At 50.4% G+C, this 9,045-nt stretch overlaps 2 non-coding genes across 2 annotated transcripts; one reads left to right on the forward strand and one right to left on the reverse strand.

Annotated features, from left to right (window-relative positions):
- The first annotated feature begins 1,257 nt into the window (after positions 1-1,257).
- On the forward strand, positions 1,258-1,339 carry TRNAS-AGA (transfer RNA serine (anticodon AGA)). Its single transcript has one exon. It is a non-coding gene; the product is annotated as a tRNA-Ser (tRNA).
- Positions 1,340-4,553: 3,214 nt separating this feature from the next.
- Positions 4,554-4,635, reverse strand: TRNAS-AGA (transfer RNA serine (anticodon AGA)). Its single transcript has one exon. It is a non-coding gene; the product is annotated as a tRNA-Ser (tRNA).
- Between the last annotated feature and the right edge of the window lie 4,410 nt (positions 4,636-9,045).

A 9,045-nucleotide genomic window follows, 5' to 3' on the forward strand; every position in this document is an offset into this window, starting at 1 on the left:
GCTCCCAGTCATTCAAGTCTAGACCTGAGCTGTCGTGCACGTTAGCAAAATCAGCTGCAGGTTCTTTCTCGATGTGGAGTTGGAAATGGAGATGAATGGTAGCAAAGTATATCTAGGGCGAGAGTGGAAGAATGAATAGACAGGCTGATGTTGGAGTCTGTGTTTGCTCTGTGTTTCAGCTGTGCCTCCCTCACCGAGAGATGTCTTGCTTCAGACCCTGTCTCCCTTGCCCCTGCGGAGCCTCTGGCCCAACCCCGCTCGCCAGCAGCTGCAGTGAGCCCTGTGTGGCCCGCTGCGCTGACTCGACGGTGGCCATCCAGGCCTCGCCGGTGGTGGTGACCCTGCCGGGCCCCATCCTCACCTCTTTCCCCCAGAGCACAGCCGTGGGATCCTCTCTGTCGGCTGCTGTGGGGAGCTCCCTCAGCGCCGGGGGGGTTCCCATCTCTTCTGGGGGCTCCCTTGGTCTGGGGGGGTCAGGGCTGTGTCTGCCCGTTCCCCGCTGCAGTCTCAACTGCTGAAGCCGGCGCATCATCCCTCTCGGAGCGGGAAGGACGACGGGAACTCTGCAGCAGGAGCGTGGCCGCGGCTTGCAGATGGGCTGGCTGTCCTCATCCCCCCAGGCAGGAGGGACCTGTGCCCGCTGCTCCTGGCTGCACGGCAGGCCTCGCCGTGCCTCCCCTGCCTCCGCTTTGCTCTGAGCTCCTTGAGAAAGGGCTCGTTCTCTTCTGCTCTGCTCAATCTGCTGCTGACGGGGAGAGGCTGCCGGAGTTGGCGACTGCTCTTGCTGGGCTGGGATTGCCAGCAGGCAGAGCAGAGTGGGCAAAGGCAAGCGCTGTGAGTGGAGCTTGTCCTTGGGAAGCGTGTCATCTTCTTTGCCCTGCCGCGCCCCACAGCCGTCTTTCTTGGTCTCTGTTCTGTGCCACTGCATTTGCTCCTTCTCATTAAAGCCTTTGCGCAGCACAGCTGGAGACTGGTGGTGCTTTGTTCTCCTGCCCCCTCATCTGGCCAAGACCTCTGCAAGGCCGAGCAAGCGTCCTTGGTGCTGAGTTTCTCTCAGATGGGTGCCTGAGGAGGCGGGGTTGGGAGGTGGGGGCGTAGGTGCTGGTGTTGCGTCCCTGAAGGCCTGTGGAAGGCTGTGGCCAGGTGCCGTCCATGGTCAGTGCATGGCTTGGAGTGCAGGCTGTCGCTGAAAGTGTCAGGGAGGCGGGTGTCCTTGGAGAGGGCGCGTGATGAGCAGGGCAGAGAGGGCTGGGGCAGGTAGTTGTGGCCGAGTGGTGAAGGCGATGGACTAGAAATCCATTGGGGTTTCCCCGCGCAGGTTCGAATCCTGCCAACTACGGGGCGCAGCTGCATTTTGGGCTGCTGGCAATTCACCCCGCTGCCGCCACGGCACTCAGCTCCATGCTGCCCCTGGTGCCCAGGGAGACAGTCTGTAAAGCCCTCTTGTCTACAGCATTTGCTGTCTCCTCCCAGAAAGGTGATAGGATCAAGAGCCCAACTGAAGTTCATCTACACCAACGCACCCAGCATGGGCAAGAAAGAGGAGGAGGTGAAGCCTTTGTGCAGTAAGAAAATACGATATGGTCCCCATCACAGGAACATGGTGGGATGATGCACATAACTGGAGTTCTGCATTGGATGGCTATAAACTCTCAGAAGGGACAGGCAAGGAAGGAGGGGCATCGGAGTGGCCCTGTATGTTAAGGAGTGTTTTAATTGTTGAGAACTTAATGATGGTGACAATAGAGTCGAGTGTTTATGGGTAAGAATCAGGGGAAAGGCCAACAAGGCAGATATCATGGCGGGAGTCTGTTGTAGAATGCCCACTCTGGATCAAGAGGCAGTCAAAATATTCGATAAGCAGCTGGAAGAAGTCTCACAATCACTACCGCTTGTTCTCTTTGGGGGAATTCAGCTTGCCAGATATCTGCTGGGAACACAAGACAGCAGAGAGGAAACAGTGTAGGAGGTTCCTGGAGTGTGTGGAAGGTAACTTCCTGACACAGCTGGTGAGCCAGCCAACCAGGGAAGGTGCCCTGCTGGAGCTGCTGTTTGTGAACAGAGGAGGAGTCGTGGGTGATGTGAAGATTGGAGGCTGTCTTGGGCATAGGGATCACAAAATGATAGTGGGTTTGATTCTTGGAGAAGTAAGGAGGGGGTTCAGCAGAACTGCTACCTTGGACTTCTGGAGGGTAGACTTTAGCCTGTTTAGGAGACTGTTTGACAGAGTCCCTTGGGAGGCAGTCCTGAAGGGCAAAGGAGTCCGGGAAGGCTGGACATTCTTGAGGAAGGAAATCTTTAAGGTGCAGGAGCTGGCTGTCCCTATGCGCCGTAAGACAAGCCAGCGAGGAGGAAAACCAGCCTTGCTAAACCGAGAGTTCTGGCTGGAACTCAGAAGATGAAAGTTTATGTCCTATGGAAGAAGGGGCAGGCCACTCAGGAGGACTACGAAGATTGCGTGAATCCAGTAAAGGGGGCACAAAGTGTCCCCTCCACAGTGTCCCCCAGGGAGGAGCAGCATGGAAGACTACAGTGGAAGGGATATTTGCAAATGGGTGGGGCTGTGTGCATGCAGGTCCAGGTGGTCCCAAGACATGCAGAAGAGCTCTCTTGGGCTAACAGCGGAATTCACCTGCCTCTGGACCAGTCTGGAGCCATCTCAGGAGACAAAAACCTCGTTTCCACTGCAGGAAAGGGCACTTTGCAGCAGGAGGGGCTAGTGTTTCCTGGAAGAAAGGATTGGAAGTCAGCCAGGAGTGTCCCAGCAGAGGAAGGCAGTCCAGCTTGTGCAACCAGTAGCTAGCTGCTCTGGGTCCTCCTGACAACTCTTCCTCTATCAAATAAACTCCTCCCTTCCCGGCGCAGCCCTGTCCTCGCTGCTTTGTGACAGCAGAGCGCTGCCCCTCTCATCACGCAGCTTTCCAGGGAGTCAGGGAAACACTCCTCTCTGTGCCTGAATTGCCCCAGCACTGCTGGGGGTGGAGGTGGCTCCCAGTCTCCCCGGGACAGGGTTGGCCCAGATGGACCGGGTGGAGGCCAACCTTTGATGCTGCCAGAAACACTCTGGGCAGGCTGAGCAGGTAGACCCTGTCGGTGAGGGCGAGGGATGAGGTGTCAGTGCTGATGCCTGCGTGTTTGTGCGTTGTGTCTGCTGTTTTTCTATACCATCTGCCTGTCAGAGCAGGCAAAGCCGGGCAGAGGAGACAAAACCAAAGCGGGATGGGGAGGGCTGGGTGTGCAGATGGAAGCATACATAACCGGTCAGGGGAAACTGACTCTGCACCAAAGCCATGTTTATAAACCTAGCTTCCTAAGGCAAATCTCCTATTCTTTTTATGGTCAGTATTTGCATGTTCTCATGAGGTGAGAGCCAATTTAGATTGGGTCTTCAGGCCATGTCAGCTCTGAGATTAAAAGTTCATAGTCTCACATAGCATTAGTTCTTCTAAGCAAAATGTATTGCAGTTGTTACCAAAGACAGCCCTCTGCTTTTTTTATAACATTATGCTAACTAAAATGTTGTTTGTTTCCTACTAACCTTCTTATCTGTGTGAGAAAATAGCTAATTACTGACCTTCTTACTGTGTGAGAAAATAGTTAGTCACTGAGCTGATGTTACAGATAGTGTTAATGAGGAGACAGCCAGAAGTAGTTAATCACCAAGGACGGGAGAACAAGAAGTAGTTAATCACTTCAAGGTTCTTTTATGCATCAAGTATGTGCTCCCATACCAATTAGGACTGAGCTGTGGCTACTTCAAGGAACGTCCTTACCATCCTCAAGAAGTTGGCAAACTTCCAGCAAACTTTCACTGTCCTGAGATGACTCGATACCTTAAAAGGATGATGCAAGGAAGGGTCCCCTTACCCAAATGACCACCGAGACACTCGCGCTTGCGCGGAAGTGTTTTGCCGACGCAGCAAAATTTGATGTACACGTGCAAAAAGGCTGTTCGGTCATCCTAATGAATATGTAGGCCTAGGTGGAGTTATGTATTAGGTAGGCGGAATAATGAGAAAACTTTGTGTATAAATAATGGGTGAATATTCCCAGTAAGGGTGCTAGATTTGTGGGTTTCCCCCCTAGCGCCCAATGTCAAATAAAGCAATGCCTCCTCTCTAAACTACTTTTGGTTTCGAGAGCTTTTATTTCAGGTAACACAGTTAGCGTCTTCCCATTCATGTCCCCCACTCTCAGGGGCATGGCTGTGGGGGACAAACCATGCGCTAGCAATGAGCTTTTATCACCTTCTTTTTCTTTGGCCTCTCTCCACAGGGTGTCATCTGGGTTTCCCTTTTCCTTGAGATGCTGCACCGCCCAGGCAGCATCATTGGCAATGAGGGCAGTGTGTACACAGAAGGACCTCTTTCATGGCTGACATTCGGTGCTGGGCCTTCCTCTTCCCCTCATTCCCTTACCTGGGAGCAGGATTTTCCATGTATCCAGGCATCTCTCTGGGAAGGTGTGTGAACTGCAAGGGGGTTTTGCTGTGTCCCAGAGTCCCGTGGCTGCAGCGGGGTGAATTGTCAGCAGCCCAAAATGCAGCTGCGCCCCGTAGTTGGCAGGATTCGAACCTGCGCGGGGAAACCCCAATGGATTTCTAGTCCATCGCCTTCACCACTCGGCCACAACTACCTGCCCCAGCCCTCTCTGCCCTGCTCATCACGCGCCCTCTCCAAGGACACCCGCCTCCCTGACACTTTCAGCGACAGCCTGCACTCCAAGCCATGCACTGACCATGGACGGCACCTGGCCACAGCCTTCCACAGGCCTTCAGGGACGCAACACCAGCACCTACACCCCCACCTCCCAACGCCTTCTGCTCAGACACCCATCTGAGATAGCCTGACACGGGGCGGGGGGTTGGTTTCACTCCCCACATGGCATCTCATGTGCTTCCAGGGAAGAAGGGAGGGCAGCTGAGTGGACACAGACAGGGTGAGGTGGGATATTAGACCCTGCTTTGCCTCTCAAATGTATTGGAGGGGCACTCCAAGCCTGCTGGGAGCTCTACAGGGAGGACACTACGTCAGGGCATGTGGTGACCTCCTGGCAGCACCTCCAGCCTCATGGGGTCGTAGGGTGGTGTCAGCCCTTGAACAGAGACCACAACTGCCGTGCAGGATGTACGTGTGTAGGCAAAACGGTTTGGGAGAGTGGGAGAGATCTGTGGGAAGGGCAAGGTCGAGCCTGGCTGAGGAGAAGAGTGGAGAGGCAAAGTGAGAAAAAATGGGAGGTGTAGGTGACCTAGAGGGAGACAGGAGAGAGCTTCTCTTGGTGGAATAGGTATGTTCTGAGCTTTTTCCAGCAGTGGCAAGGGATGTCCAATGCCTGAGCAGGAACCAGAAAGACAAATGATCTGCATACATGATCATTTCCATCATTTGATGACAGTAGCCCCTATTCCCTTTTGTCTCTGTAGCAGGAGTATGTGGAAAATGGCATTAAGGAGTCGCTGTGGATGTGGTGCATCTGGCATTGTCTGTTGAAGGGGAATTTTTATTGCACCCCTTGAGGTGAATTAAATATAAGTTTGCACTTAAATATAAAGCTTTAATGAGCAGTGCTTTGGACAGTGTCCTACCTTGGTAAGAGTTTCTATATGACATCTGCAAAAGCTGCAGTACAAGCCATTTCCTCACATACAGTTGCACCAGCACAGATCATAGGAGTGTTGGTACCAGGCACTTCAACCTCGCGTTGGGTGCATCCCCCGGCTGACCAAAGGTGGCCCCCGAGTGCTCGCATTACGGGATTCCTACAAGACAACATTGCCATAATTCTTATCTCATCAGCAAGGGAACCTTCACTCCCTTTACAGGGAGTCCTTCTGCCTCTGGCATTCCTGCACCCAGCCAGTTCTGCGGTTAGGCCCTCTTGCCCTCCATGCCAGATCATTCATTGGTCATAATTTACCATTGCTGAGCAGTTGCAATTTGAATTTACCCACCATCCCCCCATTTTGTGAGTAGTAATTACCAGTGAGTAGTAATTACTCACAGAAATCATTGCAAGTGATTAAAATTTCTCCTTTTGCTTCCTATTTATTTCCATTTCCAAAAAAAATTGTTTCACCTCACTTCTCTTTGCTCCCTTCTTTTGTTTACAGCTCATTTTCAGGTACCTTCAGAAGAGGATGCTCCAGACAGTGCATCCTCTTACAAATAATCCACTACTTTTTAAAGTAAATTGTGCTGACTGACCAGACCATTAGCTGCAAATGTTTGGGTTTTTTTTTTAGCTATTGAGGCCTGCAAGGGCCTATGAGACTTTTTGAGACTTGTAGTCTCATACCATCTTTCTCTTAAAGATAGGTAGAAGGGCTGCAGATTCCTGGGAGCCCAGGATCAATCTCACCACGTGAGCTGTGCTGTCCCATCATTCGTTCTTGCCTTTAGATTTTGTAATAATTTATAGTCCAAGCACTTCTTCCTTTTCTTCTTCCTTATCTTCTAATATATTCAGCATCATTTTTCTGGCCTCTGCTTGAGCCATGCCTTGTTCTAGCCTTTTGCACACCAATTTGCTACAACATAAGATCAGCTGAACCAATTATGTACAAAACCACCAGAATTAATAATCTCCACAAAATATATTTCAATGCTATCTTAAGCAGTTTTTCCTCAACATCCTTCTGTGTTTGGGAATCATTCCCACCAGTCAAAAGGGTTTTTTTTCTCCAAGTATATCATATCTGCAGTTTACCTCGAGTTTTACATATGTCCGTTTCTATATTCTCTGCTCCTGGTCTGCACATGTACAGCAAGCGGTGTTAACTAATACACATACACTTCCTTGAGCGACAAGCACATCGTCTAAAACCACGCTGTTTTGCAGGGCTACCTGAGATTCTTGTTCGACCTCTAGCTGTAAGGCTGAAATAGGAGAGAAGGAAAAAAAAAAAAGGAAAAAACCCCACCCTTATGTACCAATGCCAGTCCAATTAACAGGAGTATCTTGTGGGTCTTAGAGCCACATATTCCTCATAAGCCTTCATTACCTAAGGCCATACCATAGAATAATTCTTACAAGTTAGTATATGGCCAGTAACAATATAAATCCAAATGCAAAATCCCAGAGCAAAGCTGCAATTGCCAAAAACGATTGACAGGCTGAGGTGATATCAATCACTTCAATAGCATCAAAGTCTGTTTGCGGGGTTGTAGGTTACTGTACTGTTGACACTTGAGCAAAGGAAGTTCATCTAGGTCATTCAGTTCTGCTGTGACAGGTGATTTTGTGTCTGAAGCTGGTGTGACCGTTTTAGACAAGGAAACACAGATCCAGTTGAGCAGGGCCTTGCAGTTTACCACCATATTGGTAATTACCAGTAGCTGTTAAGGTCCCTTCAAACACAGCTGATGTGCGTGTTTCTCTGATAAATCTTAACGTAGACCCAGTCTCCACTGGAAACTTCATAATCAGGTCTAATTAGGTGAAAGCAAGATTCTTAGTTTACCAGCCTGGGTCTTGTAAGAGAAAGCATGCCAGGCTTGCGCAAAGAGTTTTGCTACTCCCTTGAAAGGCCCTGTGACTAGCGAGTGCTCAGTGGCCCTGGAGAAAGGCTGCACGTGGTGATGGCCAGGGAGATGGAGAGACTGTCGGGCTCAGCCAGAAGGATATGGCCGAGCGAGGATGGGCAAAGTGGAAAATTAATATTCACCCAGGGGGTCCCATGGTGTAATACTGTGCGCTCTGGTCTCTGAATCCAGCAATCTGAGTTCAAATCTCAGTGGGACCTCAGCCTTTTGGCTCCCTCAGGACTCGGTCACGTGCCTCTGGCCTTGCAGGCTACCAGGAGCCCAGTTGACCTGAGATATGGGTCGTAAAAAGGCGCTGGGCTATGACCAGGCCAGATGCTGTGCTTGGGATCCAAGTACAGGTCTGACAGCGGCCGCCTCTCCAGGACAAAGCCACCAGTATCCCCAGGCAGAGGCTTGTCTTAAAATCAGACCTCTGGTAAAGCTGGCAATGAAGCCCCAGGACAAGCTGCCTCAGTCTCCAGTCTTCATTTTCTCATCCCATCTTTGTTGGAAAAGAGCATAGTGGGAGACACAAAAAGTTATACAAGTTTCTTATACGTAGCGTAAAAATAATTTCAGTTCCCACCTGCCTTTGTGACTGAAGCCTCCTACTCCTAACCCCTGGTATGCCACCTTTTTGGGCAGGCAGCCTTTAGCCGTGGTTCATGTACCCCGTTCTCCTCTGAAGGGGTCCTGGGCACCCAGGAGACTCAGGATGACACATGTTTGATCCTAACAACGTTCTGCCAAGCATCCCTGAAGAGGCTGTTCAGAACACCATTCAAAAGAGGGTGTTCTGTGGTTAAACGTGGAGCCATGGGTCCTTTGGCCTTCACAAGTGGTGGACGAGGCTACAGGAATTGTGGATGACAACATCTGTTCACATGTCAATGTTAACATAGACCTTTTGAATTAACTTCTCTCTTAAACGTTAGTCACAAACTTCATATGAAAACAAGTCATGGGACTTCTTTCTTTCATTGTGTTGTGGGAATGAATTCCAGGGAACGGGTATGGAATGGAAAGGAGGAAGGCGCTGGCTTTTGGGCCTGGACGTAGGCAGTGTGACTGCAAGATGGGATTAGGGTGGCATTCCAGTAGGGAACTGAGCACACACAATCATGATCCCAGTCTTCCTAACTCCGTCTACTTGTGCAACTGCTTGTGACAGAGTGGGAGTCTTTAAATACTGTGCCAACACAAATCCCACATACAGCAAACCATCCAGATTGGCTTTTGACTGTCAGCACAGAAAAGAACTCTACTTTTTTCTTTAAGCAACCCTGGAATCAGAAACTTAGGAAGCTTCACCACCTTCCAGTAGAGAGTCCTGTTGAGGGAGGCTCCTTGTGTTTCCCTCGGCCCACAGGCCATAAGCTGAGAGAGAAATGAAGCTGTTTCACTTTTAGTTACTTCATACTCAAAAGGGAATTGAGGAGACTTTCATACAGCGGCAGAAATCATGTTCTGTGGGGTTTTTTTTTCTTTTTTCTATGCACTGTGCAATTACAGCTCCTTTGCA

Source organism: Chroicocephalus ridibundus, chromosome 9, assembly GCF_963924245.1.
Source record: "Chroicocephalus ridibundus chromosome 9, bChrRid1.1, whole genome shotgun sequence".
Lineage (NCBI taxonomy): Eukaryota > Metazoa > Chordata > Aves > Charadriiformes > Laridae > Chroicocephalus > Chroicocephalus ridibundus.